The sequence below is a fragment of the Dromiciops gliroides genome, chromosome 3 (genome assembly GCF_019393635.1).
Source record: "Dromiciops gliroides isolate mDroGli1 chromosome 3, mDroGli1.pri, whole genome shotgun sequence".
Lineage (NCBI taxonomy): Eukaryota > Metazoa > Chordata > Mammalia > Microbiotheria > Microbiotheriidae > Dromiciops > Dromiciops gliroides.
The window spans coordinates 612364759-612379406 of record NC_057863.1 but is presented as its reverse complement, the minus strand read 5'-3'; the positions used below and the strand labels follow the sequence as shown (position 1 = coordinate 612379406).

Below are 14648 nucleotides of genomic sequence, written 5' to 3'. Positions count from 1 at the left end.
TCATTTATTGTCATTCTCGAAAGAATGAGCAACCCAGTGTGCAGCTGGTGGGTGCAAAGAATAGAGGCTCGAAGGCCCCATTTTATCTCCTAGACCCTAGCATGAATGCTCAATTACTCAAGAGTTACAATCTGTGGGTGAAAACTAGCTAATCAGAATACAGTATTCCCAACCCCAATTTCCATAATTATTCTTTGGATTCTTAGCCAATGGGGGAAGTGATACAGGGACAATTCTTCAATCCTCCCTTATATGGACATAGCTCAGGAGCTGACCTAATTGAGACCACCTGGGGCTCCTAGAACCATGTGATGAGGGGGAGGAAGAGATTTGAGACCTTTGTCCTAAAACAGGTCTGGAGGAGTGTAATTTGAATGGTGACTATTATATTCTTATTGAGAGGAGACCATTCCCCATTTCCTCACACACTAGCTGTGTGACCCTGGGCAAGTCAACTTAACCCTCATTGCCCCCCCCCAAAAGCAGTTTTTGTTGAATAATGAGTCCTTAGCCCAATATACGGGATTTGGGTTTATCAAACACTAGGGTACTATGTTTATTTGCTTTCTATATGTTTTATGCCTAATGTGTTCCCCTGTTTAGTGCTTCTTTCTTTCACCTTCCCTCACTCCTTCTCTCTCTCTCTCTCTCTCTCTCCCTTTCTCTCTCTCTCCTTTTTCTCTCCCTCTACTTAAAAAAAAAACATTTTAATTTAAAGTTTTGAGTTCTGAATTCTAACCCTCCCCTCCTCCTTCCCTGAGATGGTAAGCAACTCAAATGAAAGGGAAAAAAAATGAAAGAGTGAGAAATAGCATGTGTCAGTCTGTATTCAATCAATATTAGTTCTTTCTCTGCAGGTGGATAGTATACTTCATCAATAGTCCTTTGGGACTGTCTTGGTCATTATATATATAATTGAAAAAATATTGCTGTTACTGTGTACAACATTTTCCTGGTTCTGTTTACTTAATATGCATCAGTTCATATAAGTCCAGGTTTTTCTGAATTCATCCTGGTTATTATCTCTTATAATCACAACAATATTCCATTGCAATCGTATACCACAGGGGAAGCTAGGTGGCGCAGTGGATAGAGCACGGGCCCTGGAGTCAGGAGTATCTGAGTTCAAATCCAGCCTCAGACACTTAACATTTATTAGCTGTGTGACCCTGGGCAAGTCACTTAACCCCAATTGCCTCACTAAAAACCAACCAAACAAAAAATACCCAATCATATACCACAGCTTGTTTAGCCATTCCCCAATTGATGGGCTTCCCTTTGATTTGTAATCCTTAGCCACCACAGAAAGAACTGCTATAAATATTTTTGTACAAATAAGTTCTTTTTCCTTTTTTTTTTTGGATGTCTTTGGGATATAGACCTAGCAGTGGTATTGGTGGATCAAAGGGTATGCACTGTTTTATAGCCCTTTGGGCTATAAATTGCTCTCCAGAATGGTTGGATCAATTCACAACTCCACCAACAATGCATTAGTGTTCCGATTTTCCCACATCCCCTCCAACATCCAACATTTTCCTTTTTTGTCAAATTACCTACTCTGATTCTCTCTCTCTGTGTCTTTTAAACCATAAGTCATTTTGATGATTACTGCTTTGTGCTATAGTTGGAGATGCAGTATTGCTAGGCCCCTTTCATCCCATTTTTTTTCTTGATTTCCCTTGAGATTCTTGATCTTTTGTTCCTCCAGATGAATTTTATTATTTTCCCCCTAACTCCTAGAAGTTGCTTGATGTGTCAGGGAAGTCCTAGAACCAGCATTTCTGTGGCCTGGGAAATGAGTTGAAGCCACAGATTTGAGCATATCTCCTAGGTCAGAGCTTAGGAGTCACTTTATCTCTGTGGACTTTTGTTAAGCCTGAGTGTTAACAGTGAAAAGAGGATTCACTTTGGAGTCAGAGGACCCAAGTTGAGTCTTGACCTTCTCACTTCATACAGATTTGATACTTGGCCAATTAATTCCCCTCTTTAGGTCTTTTTTTTTTCCTCCTTCCTTCTTCCCAGTCAGACTCTTGGCCCTGCCTTGATGGAAGAATCAAGGGGCCAATGGGAATCCAAAAATTCAGAATTCTCTAGGAACCAGGAACCATAGCGCTGGCATTCTCCCAATTCTTCTCTCCCCCTCCCATTTCCTTTGTTCTCACTTCCTGGTGAATTGAGCGGGTGTAGAGGAGTGGGGGAGGGGGGTTTTGGCTGACTGCCCTTCTGGCTAGAGTCCCCTAGGTCCTGGGGCAGCTAGGTTAGTAGGAATCTGGATCCTTTTGTAAGGAGTGGTTCTTGCTTCCTATGGGGAAGGGTCTGACAATTGACTCACTGTCAGCAAATCTTGCTTTATCCCTGATGTGGCAGAGAGGATAGAGCTAGAGCTAGGAATCTTGATTCCTAGGGCAAGTTTCACAGGCTGATCCTTCAAAGTCAACTTTTAAATTCAGTTGAATGGGGAGGGAAGAGGGGGTTTGAGGGATAGGAAAACCCCAGAATTCTAGACTGGAGATAGAGGCGGGGCCATGCTGGGAATGGGATCCAGCTGACTGGGGAAGGAAGTATCATTTGATAACTTCCAGCTTGAACAAATTATTCTTGCTAACCCAGTGGCTCGATTAATTAATCATTAAGTATCTATTAATCAATAAGTATTTATTAACCACTTACTATGTGCCAGCTAAGCACAGAGGATACAAAGGTTTAAAAAACCCCAAACAAACCCTAATTCCCACACAAAAGTATAAATGAAATAAATACCAGGCGATTTGGGTATTGCTTTTGGTAATGATCAGGGAAGGTGTCATGCAGAAGATGAACACGTTACTCTTTTTTTGGGTTTTGTTTTTTGGGTTTTTTTGTGGGTCAGTGAGAATTAAGTGACTTGCCCAGGATCACACAGCTAGTAAATGTCAAGTGTCTGAGGTCAAATTTGAACTCAGGTCCTCCTGAATCCGGGGCCCGTGCTCTATCCATTGAGCCACCTAGCTGCCCCTAGACAAGTTACTTTTTTTTTCTTTTTTTGGTAAGGAAATTGGGGTTAAGTGACTTGCCCAGGGTCACACAGCTAGTAAGTGTTAAGTTAGACAAGTTACTTTTAAAAGAGTCTAAAACATAAAACATCTCCGAAGTCTTTGGCAAGCTTTAACCTGCTCTGTAAACAGTAGTTTTTATTCTTATTTATTCATTTCAGTAGGATATAAAGAAGAACATACTCCTAGCTGGGGGTTGTGTGTGTCCTAGCTGTCTCCTTCCTTCTTGCTTGGCATTTCTTCACTAGGAGAGAGTTATGAATAGTTAAGAAGATCTTTTGAGCCTAACCCTAATCAACCCCCTGGGTGGCCAAGGCCTCTCTCTGGGTGAGGAGGAGTGGCAGCCAGACTCGACTCTGGCTGGTGAAACCATGGCTGGGGTTCCTTCCACATGACCCCCCTTCCTTTCTTGTTTTGTGTTCTTTCCCCACTGGAAAGCAGCGTCAGACTGATAACTCCCTAGGAACAGTTAGATTCCACTTCCTACGGTCCTTGACCTCCACCCCGTTGCCTGGCTCCCTCCCCAGAGCTGGGAGATAGGCAGAAACACGCTTCCCTCCCAGGGTTGAAGCAAGGAGAACGGGCCTTGGCCATGCTCTGAGCTCCTAGCAGGACAAAATGGGAATATTGTTCTCCTGGACAATGGGGTTTTATAGGGAGGGCTCTCCAATGCATTTTAAAAATAACTTCCTTTAATAGGCAGCTAAAGCTTGGTGACAAGCTTTGTGAACTCTGGAGGGAATGCCTCGGAGGTAGGAGGAGCTTCAGCACTGGGGGTCTGTGAGAGCCAGGAGCTCTTGGGTTGGAGCTGGTGATTGGGCCCATCTTGGAGATGGGGACTAGTGAAGAATGGGACTATTATTGGGGGATTATAGTTGGGGTTAGGAACTGGGATAGGGCTGGATTTAGTGTTGGAGAAAGGAATGAGAATGAGGCTGGGGCGGGGCAGTTAAGTGGTGCAGTGGATAGAGCACCAGCCCTGGATTCAGGAGTACCTGAGTTCAATTTAGGCCTCAGACGCTTAACACTTACTAGCTGTGTGACCCTGGGCAAGTCACTTAACCCCAATTGCCTCACCAAAAAAAAAAAAAGAGAGAGAGAGAGAGAGAGAGAGAGAGAGAGAGAGAGAGAGAGAGAGAGAGAGAGAGAGAGAATGAGGCTGGGGCTGGGTTTAGAAACCTGGGAACCAAGGATGGGTTTAATCTGGGCTTGGGGCTGCCACTGCGATTATGACTGGTGTGGGCTTTAGAGAGAGCATTAGGACTGGAGCTAGGGGCAAAAGTGAAGGCAGGCTTCATGCAGTCTGGGAGAAAGGGAGTGAGATTGGAGGTGAAAGCTGGGAAAGAAGTTAGACTTCATAGGGCCTATATTAGGTTTAGGTAGCTCCCTACCTGTACACCCCTCCACACACGTTCCTTAGTTATGCCCACTCTTCTCACTGACACTGTGTATCTGTAGTTTATGGTGGGAATATTATTTGTTTTTACTGTGTCGTTTTATTAAAAGTCTCCTCTTTTTTTTTTTAAATTTTTGGGGTTTTTTGCGGGGCAATGAGGGTTAAGTGACTTGCCCAAGGTAAGTGTCAAGTGTCTGGGGCCAGATTTGAACTCAGGTCCTCCTGAATCCAGGGCCCATGCTTTATCCACTGTGCCACCTAGCTGCCCCCTTTGGAGATTTTTAAGGAAAGATGAGTCTGCCTTTTGCAGTCTGCACTCTATTTCAGAGGGTTTTCACATCTGTGGTGTATTATCTTATTTTGCAAAGGATATTCTGTTCTCTCGTTCTCAGGTCAGGCTTGAACCATTGGGCTTCTCAGAAAGGGACTTTCCGTTAGGTTAGGTCCCTTACAGCTTCTTTGGCTCTGGCCATCTGGGTGTTCTTCTCCTCTGAAGGAATTTCCCTAATACTCTGTTCCTCATACAGGAACTCCTTTGGGTTTAGCCTGGCTCTTGGATTTCTTGCTCTCAGGCCTCCATCTTTGAGGTTTGGGAGTTCCCTGGGGTAAGGCTGAGTGTGTGTGTGTGTGTGTGTGTGTGTGTCTGTCTGTCTGTCTGTCTGTCTGTCTGTGTGTTTTCCCTCCTTTAAGCTCTGGTTGCTGTTCATTGGTCCCTGCTCCCTTCTGCCCAGATTGGTCTCTTCCCTTGGCTAAGTCTCAGGGTACAGCCCAGATCTATAATAATCCATCAGCCTCAATATGGTTTTTCTCCCTCCTCCTCCAACAAACCCCACCACCTGTGAGTGCCCTCCCTCCCCCCAAAACCACCTTGTATTCATTTTTAATTTTTCTGCTATAATGTATAGAGGTATAAGTTGAAATGATGACCATGGAGGAACATGGGAGGACACATGAACTGATGTAGAGCAAAGGAAGATCCAGGGGAGCAATAATCAAGATAACTTGGTATAATAATAATAATAATAATAATAATAATAGCTAATGTTTATATGGCTATATAAATATTATATTATATGTTATATATTTGCACACACCTAACATTTATTTATTTATTCATTTGTTTGTTTGCTTATTCATTCATGTGTTTATTTATCTGTGCATTCATTCATTCCTTTGTTTTTTATTTGTTTATTTATTTATATAGTATTGTTACATGCCAGATACTCTGCTATGGGCGTTATAATTATTATCTGGGCAGTTAGGTGATGAAGTAGCTAAAACCCTGAGCCTGAAGTCAGGAAGACCTTGAATTCAAACCTGACTGTGTGACCCTGGCCAAATCACTTAACTCCATTTGCCTCTGTTTCCTCATCTGAGAAGGAAATGGCAAACCATTCCAGTTATCTCTGCCAAGAAAACCCCAGATGGAGTCACAAAGAATCAGACATGACTGAAACAACTGAACAACAACAAATTATTAAATCATTTGATCCTCATAACGACACTGGGAGATGGGTGCCATTTTTTTACAGATGAGGAAACTGAGGCAAACAGAGATTAAGGGACTTTTCCAGGGTCACACAGCCAGTAAGTGTCTGAGGCTGGATTTGAACTTGGGGTCTTCCTGACTCCTGGCAGAGGCCACTATCCACTGTGCCTAGCTGCCCTTGAAGACAGTGACTGTTTCATTCTTTTTTTTTTTTTTTAAGTGAGGCATTTGGGGTTAAGTGACTTGCCCAGGGTCACACAGCTAGTAAGTGTTAAGTGTCTGAGGCCGGATTTGAACTCAGGTACTCCTGACTCCAGAGCCAGTGTTCTATCCACTGCTCCACCTAGCTGCCCCAGACTGTTTCATTTTTAACTTTATATCCTCAGCTCTTAGCAAAGTCCTAGCATGGTAGTAGTCATTCAATAAATGTTTCCTGATTGATTGACGTCAAGGAACTAAAGAGTACACAAGCCAGAGGTGTCTACAGGATAAATAGGAAATAAGGTTTTGGAATGCACTGGGATTAAGAGGCATTGGGGAAGGTAGGATTTAGTTGGGAATTAAAGGAATCCGGGAGATCAGTCATCAGAATGGATGAGTGAGGGTCTTCCAGGCATGGGAGAGAGCCAGAGAAAATTTCCAGAACAGAGAGACAGTGTCTTGTTTGTATAGAACAGCAAAGCAATCAGTGTCACTGGATCAGAGAGTAAGGGATGGGAGGGCCCTGCCTTAGGAAGGGATTTGGATGCCAAACAGAACATTCTATATTTGGTCCTGGGCATGATAGGAAACCACTGGAGTTCACTGAGTAGGGGGTGACGTGGTTGGACCGGTGCTTCAGGGAAACCACTTTGGTGACTGAATGGAGAATGGATTGGAGTGGGGAGAGAGCTGAGGCAGGCAGACCCACCCACCAGCGAGCTATTGCAATAGTCTAGATGGAGGTGATGAGGTCCTGCACCAAGATGGGGGCAGTGTTGGAGGAGAGAAGGGGGCGTATTTGAGAGATATTGCAAAGGGAAAAATCGACAGGCCTTGGCAACAGCTTGGAAATAGGGGGTAAGAAAGAGAGTGGTGAGTCCAGGATGACACCTAGGTCATAAACCTGAGGGATGGGAGGGTGGTGTTGTCTTCTACACTAATAGGGAAGGTAGGATAGGGAGAGGGTTTAGGGGAAAAGAGAATGAGTTCTGTTTTGAACTATGTTGAATTTAAGATGTCTACTGGACATTCAGTTCAGAATGTCTGAAAGGCAGTTGGAGATGGGAGATTGGAGGTCAGCAGAGAGGTTGGGGCAGGTCAGGTAGATTTGAGGATCATCAACACAGAGGTAGCCATTAAATTCACAGGAGCTGATGAGATCGCCAAGTGGAGTGGTATAGAGGGTGAAGAACAGAGGGCCCGGGACAGAGCTCAGTGGGATGAGACAGAGAAGGAGCGGCTGGTTTCATTGTTGTTCAGTCATTTCAGTTGTGTCTGACTCTTCGTGACCCCATTGAGGTTATCTTGGAGAGGTTTGTCATTTCCTTCTCTAGCTCATTTTTGACAGATGAGGAAACTGAGTCAAACAGGGTGTAATGACTTGCCCAAGGTCACAGAGTAAGTGCCTATGGTCAGATTGGAGCTCAGGTCCTCCTGACTTCAGGACTGGTGCTCTAGCTGCCCCAGCAGTCAGATAAGGGTAGAACCATGGGATGTCCTGAAAACCCAGAGAGAAGAGAGTATCAGGCAGGAGAGCGTGATCAACAGTGTCAGAGGCTGCAGAGAGGTCAAGGAGGAGGAGGACTGGGAAAAGGCCAGATGACCAAGGTTTACAACATGGCTTTGCCACTTCCCGGATCCCTTTGGACAAGTCTTTTCCTTTCTCTGGGCTTTTGTTGACTTCTCTTTAAAATGGCCACATTGGGCTTGATAATATCTAAGGTCCCTTTCAGGTCTAGTTCCTTTAAGTCATTCCCAAGGGGATGGGGGGACAGTGGTTTTGGGGAAGGGGATGGGGCAGCTAGGTGGCACAGAGGATAGAGTTAGGCCTTGGAATTTAGGAGGACCTGAGTTCTAATTTGACCTCAGACACTTATTAGCTGTGTGACCTTGGGCAAGTCACTTAACCCTGATTGCCAAAGAAGAGGAGGAAGAAGAAGAAGAAGAAGAAGAAGAAGAAGAAGAAGAAGAAGAAGAAGAAGAAGAAGAAGAAGAAGAAGAAGGCTGGCTTTGGGAGTCAAGAAGATTTGGGTTCAAGTCTCACCTGTGACAGATCCTAGAAGGGGGAGAAAGGAAAGGAGAGGGAGAAAGAAAAGGAACCAGGATGAAGTCTATATGGTGGTGAGTGATAGAGACCCACTGATGTTGATTGTTTCCGAACCCATTGTGTGCATTTGAAGCAACTGGGCGGCCGACTGATATCATGCCAGATTTGCCACTGAAAAGACCTGAGTTTAAATCTTGCCAGACTGTGTGGTTCATTTGTGAAATATTAGTAGTTATTATTCCTCCTGGAGTCATTCGCCGCCCTCTCCACCTCCTACCACTTCCCTGGAATTCCTTCCCCATCTTTTTCTCTGCCTACTCAAATTCTCCCTCTCCCTGTTGTGAGATCTAAAATTGGATATAAGAACATTAAACTCCCCTTTAACCTTTCCCATATTTATGTGTGTGTGTGTGTGTGTGTATATATATATATATATCCCAGACCAGTAAGAGAAAGAAACCTCTAAGCTTTAATTAGAGAGGGATTACTTAGCTTTTATTGTTTGGGAATTAATTAGCCAACAAACAGGTGATACTGATTAGGGAAATAGGAAAGTAGAAATACAAATGAATAGTCTTAGATCTAAGCTTAGTCTATATTCTTTTATAAAACTCACCGAATCCCAAAGCTACCTCTCAGGCTGAGAACCAGAGTCAAGCGCATGCTGCCACCGAGGACCAGAGCCAATCACCCGAACATGCCTGAACCAGCGTGTGTGTTGAGAGCGAGAGAGCCCACTTCCGTTCTCTCCTCGTTTTTAAGCTCACGCCCCAGAAGTGGCGTGCTTGGCCACACTCTCCCGAGCAGCAGCAGGCGCACGGCTGTTTGTCACGGTCTCCTCCCTGAAAGGGAGGTCCTTCAAAAACTGGTGGTCCTTCAGTAGTATACATTCAACTCTTAAATTTTAGTTAAAAATTTTCATTTTTTTTACCACACTGTCAGAGGCATCTTGTCAAACCTTCCCATTTTGAAGATGAGGAAACTGAGGCCCAGAGAGGAGCAATAATTTACACAAGTTTATATTGAGAGTAAATATGAGAGGTGGGATTTGAATGCAGGGACTTGGCCCCCAAAGACAATGTTTTTTCCACCTTAGCCCAAAGCACCACCCAAGGCCCACCTCCTCCATGATGAAGTCTTTCTTGGCTCCCCTGTGGCTTAGAAAGATAATGCCCAGGGTATTCCCAGGGTCTTGTTCCAAGTGTTTCCTACAATTAAAAATTTCTCCTTCCCTAAACCAGAAGCTCCAGGTTAGTGGGGTCTCTGTCACCTTCTTTATTACAAAAGGGCTGGGTGCATTCAAAGCGTGCAACTAATACTGCTTAGATGACACAATCCTGTCATCTCCCAATATTTCCTCCCCAGGAACTAGTTTCTTCCTTTATAACATGACTGGGTTGGATTAGTCTTAAAAAAAATACTTTGATAGCTATATTTCACTACAATTGAAATAATTTTCTTATATGCATTTAAAAATGTTCTTCAGGGGACAGCTAGATGGCACAGTGGATAAAGCACTGGCCTTGGATTCAGGAGGACCTGAGTTCAAATCCAGCCTCAGACACTTGACACTTAACTAGCTGTGTGACCCTGGGCAAGTCACTTAACCCTCATCGCCCTGCCAGAAAAAAACCCAAAAACGTTCTTCAGAGAAGGAGACTGTCCATAGACTTCACCAGACTGTCAAGGGGTCCCACACTGCACTGATATTCTCTAAGGTTCCATCCCCGTGTTCCAATAGCTAAGGAATCATATTGTGTTGAAGCAGTATGTGTTCTAAGTCCACTTCCAGATCTCCTATCAATATGAGTCAGCGTTGTGAAAAAGTTGATGTCATCCTGGGCTGCATTGAGGACCATACCTTCGAGGGACTGGTAGAATTTCCACTCTACAGGGAGAACTCCCAGACATTAGAGCTATGCCAAAGTGGCACCCACACCCAATAGCCCCTCTACATACTCGGCCTCTTTTCAGTTCCGTATGTCTGGAATGACCTCTCTGCTCATCTCCCTCTCCTAGCTTCCCTGGCTTCCTTCAAGTCCCAGCTAACACCCCAGCCCCTTCTACAGGAAGCTTTTCCTGATTCCCCCTTAACCCTAGTGCCCTCCCTCTATGGGTTACTTCCTATGTATCTGATGTATATCTTGTTTGCACACGATCATTTGCAAGTCACCTTTCTCTTTGCACTAAAGAGCTCCTTGAGGTCAGGGATTGTCTTTTGCCTTCTTTGTATCCACAGCATTTAGCACAGTGCCAGGCTTACTGATTGACTGAGTTGGGTGCTGGGATTAATACAATCGTTTTGCCTGTTCAATTGTCTGGCTTTAGACAAAAGCCACCAGGAGAATTGGTACCGGGAAAGGTCTCCTAGTGACTCTCTTTGACTTAGTATCATTTACTAGCTTGGACCTGAAGCAAATCACCTTACCACCCTGGGCCCCAGTTTTCTCCCTTGTTAAATTGGAAGATTGGATTGGATCAGGATTTCTTAAAAAGGCATCCTTGGATGGGTTCCAAGGCTGTTCATTAATTTAAATGGGAAATAATCAATAAATATTTCTTAAGCACCCACTAGGCTAAGCCCTGGAGATACAAAGAAAGGCAAAAAACCCAAACAAACAAAAAACCAGTTCCTTCCTTCAAAGAGTTTATATTCTAATGAGGAGACAACAGGCAAATAAAAATAATCATATCTTCAACTATGATAGACTTAACTCTTCTCAGCATTACAATGATCCAAAATAATTCCAAAGGACTCATGATGGAAAATGCTCTCCACACCTGGAAAAAACTAGAATCTGGATGCAGATTGAACCACACTGTTTCTACATTTTTTGTTTTTGTTTTTTGAGGTTTTTCCCTTTTGTTCTGATTCTTCTTCCACAACATGACTAATGCAGAAATATGTTTGATGTGATGGTATATATATAACCTATATCAGATTGCTTTCTGTCTTGGGGAGGGGGAACAGAAGGGAGGGAGGGAGAAAAATTTGGAATTAGAAATCTTATAAATAACAAGTGTTGAAAACTATCTCTACATGTAACTAGAGAATAATAAAATACTTTTATGAAAGTTAAAGAAATAATCACATCTTTATTTTCATCAACCTAAAACTGAAATTTAGCATCTGTTTTGATGATTGAAAAATAATATTCTGTGAATAGGTCCAGAGTGAAATGATCACTCCTGTTTTATTAATAAAATGCTAATATTATCAATAAAATGACTAATTACCCAGAAACGATGTCTCTGGAACTTTTGAAACATTACAATAGGCTTCACCAAATAATAATAGCTAACATTTATATAGTGTTTTACTGTCAGGTACTTTCATAAATTTACAAGGCTTTACAATTATTATCTTGTTAGCGGCAGCTAGGTGGCTCAATGGATAAAGCACTGGCCAATAGGACCTAAGTTCAAATCCAGCCTCAGACACTTGACACTTACTAGCTGTGTGACCTTAGGCAAGTCACTTAACCCTCATTGCCCTGCCAAAAAAAAACCCCAAAACAAAACACCAATTATTATCTTGTTTGATCCCCATAACAACCCTGGGAGGCAGGTGCTATTATTACCCCTATTTTTTTATAGGTTAGGAAACTGAGGTCTTGACTTGTCCAGGGTCACACTGGACTGGATTTGAACTCAGCTCTGCTTGACTCCAGGGGCCTGGTGGACTATCAGCTGAGCTAAGTGGTGTCTCAAGATCCTTCCAGCTCTATAACTCTCTTTAAACCCTCTCCCAGCTAACATTCTCTGTTCTAAGGCCCCTCCCAGTTCTGACATTTGGAGATTTAAAAAAAAAAATCTTTGCTGTGATGGAAAGAGAATTAAATAGGGAACAAGGAGTTGTGTTTTTGACCTTTTAAGGGTCTTCTCCACTAGAAACAGGATGTTTTATCCTGGCTACATATCAATTCACCTTTGTTCCTTTCCTATCATTCAACAGTGAACCCTCAAATTTTGTTTGAGAATTTCTATTTATCACTAATCAATCAATAAATACCTATTAAATGCCAACTGTTTGCAAGGAAGGCACCAAACTAGTACCGAAGACAGAACAAAGTGGTTTGGTGTATTGGAAGAGTCCCGACTTGGAATCAAATCTTACATCTAAACTTACTATGTGTATGACCTTAGGCAAACCACTTGACCTATATGTGCCTCGATTTCTTCATCTGCAAACTGGGGAAAATAAGAATACTTACCTATGGTTGTTGTGAGGATAAAATAAGATATTTCTGAGGTGCTTTCCAAACCATAAGGGAAGCTGGGTGGTGCAGTGCATAGAGCACCTCCCACCTCCACGTGCCCCCCCCCTTCAGACTTTTAGAAACTGTGTAATCCTGGGCAGGTCATTTACCCCTGTTTGCCTCAGTTTCCTCATCTGTAAAAAACAATCTGGAGACATAAATGACAAACCACTCCAGTATCTTTGTCCAAGAAAACCCCAAACGGGGTCAGGAAGAGTCAGACTCTACTGAACAACAACAAAATTCCAAACCATAAAAGCTATATACAAATGCTATTATGATCAACTCCTCCAGACTTCAGTTTCTACATGTATTATACCATAATCCCCATACTAGTTACTAACTTTGTGACCTTGGGTAATTCATTTATGTCACTGAACAGTTTCTGACTATAAATGAGGACTAAACTGGGTATTCTCTAAAGTGCATTCTACATTTAACAGTCTATATTCTAAAGTCTCTCCCAATCCTAACATTTTGTGATGTAAATACTCTTGCTCTAAGCAAACCAATGTCGGGACTAGAGTATTGGGAATCATTGAATCTTGCTTCTGTCACTGATTCCGTGTATGACAGTGGGCCAATCATTCCACCTTCCTGGGCCTCAATTTCCTTATCTGTAAAATCAGATGACTAGATTCAATGACCTTTAACTAGCTTTAAATCTATGATTTCCTTCTCTTGGTGCCACAGAGGGAGAAAAGAAGAGCCTTAGTTTGAGGGAGGGGTTGTCCTGGTTTGCAGGTCCACTCACTTTCTTTTAATTTTCTCCAAAACTTGATTTCCCCAAGGGAGGGCGGTGTGTCCGATGAAGTGAAAAGGAAGAGAAGAGGAGAAAGTGGGGAGAAGGCTGAGGGAAGCTGAGAGGAAGAAGGAAGCGGGACCATTGAAAGGGAGAGTAGAAAAGGTCGGGGTTTGTTAATGGGCAGAAAGGGGGCTAGAGCCAGAAATGGGGGAGAGGTGGGGAGGACCATGTGATTTAGGGCTGCTGGAGATCCTAGAGAATATCGAAGTGAACTGATTTCCCCATCTCCCAGATAGCCTAGTCCGGAGTCACGACTTGATTCAATTACCCTCATTCCCGCACCAGTGGTTTCTAAAAGACCTGGGGGGAGGGGCAGGAAGGGGCCACGCGTGGGGTGGGAGGTTCGAGGGGGGGAGGAGAAGGGTCTCAAGGCTAAAGAGGAAGACGGGGTCCTACGAGAGGATGGAAGGTGCAGTGCGCGGACAACTGGGCAGCCCTGGGCAGCACCAGGAAAGGAGGCTGAGAGCCAGACTCCCTGGCCCGCCACCCCTGCTTCTGGGCGGCAGGGGGCACTCGGAGCCGCGTGGCTCGGACAGCTCCCGGGTTTCTCTTCTCCTCCTCCACCTTCTGGTCCTCCTCCTCCTCCTCTTCTCCCACCCCCGCCCCCGCCCCCTCCTCCTCCTTCTCCACCTCCCTCCAGCCTTGGGGCGGGCAGGGGGCGGAGGAGGGGGAGGGTGGTGAGGGGCCCCACGGCTTTCCCATCCCCTGAGACCGCTGCCTTTAAAAGCTGCTGGGGAAGCCGGCCTGGGGTCATCCGCTCTTGCGTGCAGCCCAGCGCCAAAGGGGACTCTGAACTCCGAACCCAGGACTCCCGGCTCCCAGTTCGGTTCAACTCTTCAACTTGCACGAGGTCGCGCCGAACTCCGGCAAGAACAGGTATTGCGGAGGCTCAGGGTACCCGCTGTCCACCCGGGCCTCCTGGGAAGTTTGGGCACCTCTACCCAGCGCCGAGTGTGCCGGGGCGGGGGCTCTCTCTCTCTCTCTCTCTCTCTCTCTCTCTCTCTCTCTCTCTCTCTCTCACTCGCTCGCTCTCGCTGTGTGTGTGTGTGTGTGTGTGTGTGTGTGTGTGTCGCTCCCCGCTAGGGAATAGAGGGGTGATGCTAGGAGGCATTGATCTGGCCACGCGACGGGGACCGTAGGAGGCTGCTAAAGGGAAGCATGGGGAAGGTGGAGGGGGGGCGGATCCGAGGGGCGCGTGGAGCCTGAGTGTAGCCCCCTGGGAGTGTGAGCCGGCTGCGAGGGCCGAGGTCTAGCATTGAGAGCCAGAGACCGCGGGGAGCAGAGCTGGAAAGGACCTAGGAGGTTAGCTGGGGCTCCTCCTTCATTTTACAGTTAGGGAAATTGAGGCCCAGATAGTAAATTGGAAAGATGGGATCCAAACCCAGGTCCATCGATTCCAAACGCTGGGCTACACTCCAA

General features: G+C 44.8%; 1 protein-coding gene across 2 annotated transcripts in view; it reads left to right on the top strand.

The window, feature by feature from the left end:
* Nucleotides 1-14648, top strand: part of LOC122749397 (alkaline phosphatase, tissue-nonspecific isozyme-like) — a 102528-nt gene that overhangs the window by 31837 nt on the left and 56043 nt on the right. The window contains exon 1 of one of the 2 annotated variants that reach the window (XM_043995758.1): nucleotides 13926-14105. The exons of the other annotated variant lie outside the window; for it this stretch is intronic. The gene's annotated coding sequence lies outside the window, so the exon portion shown is untranslated. Of the gene's footprint in view, nucleotides 1-13925; nucleotides 14106-14648 lie in introns of those variants that run through there. 2 annotated transcript variants of the gene reach the window in all.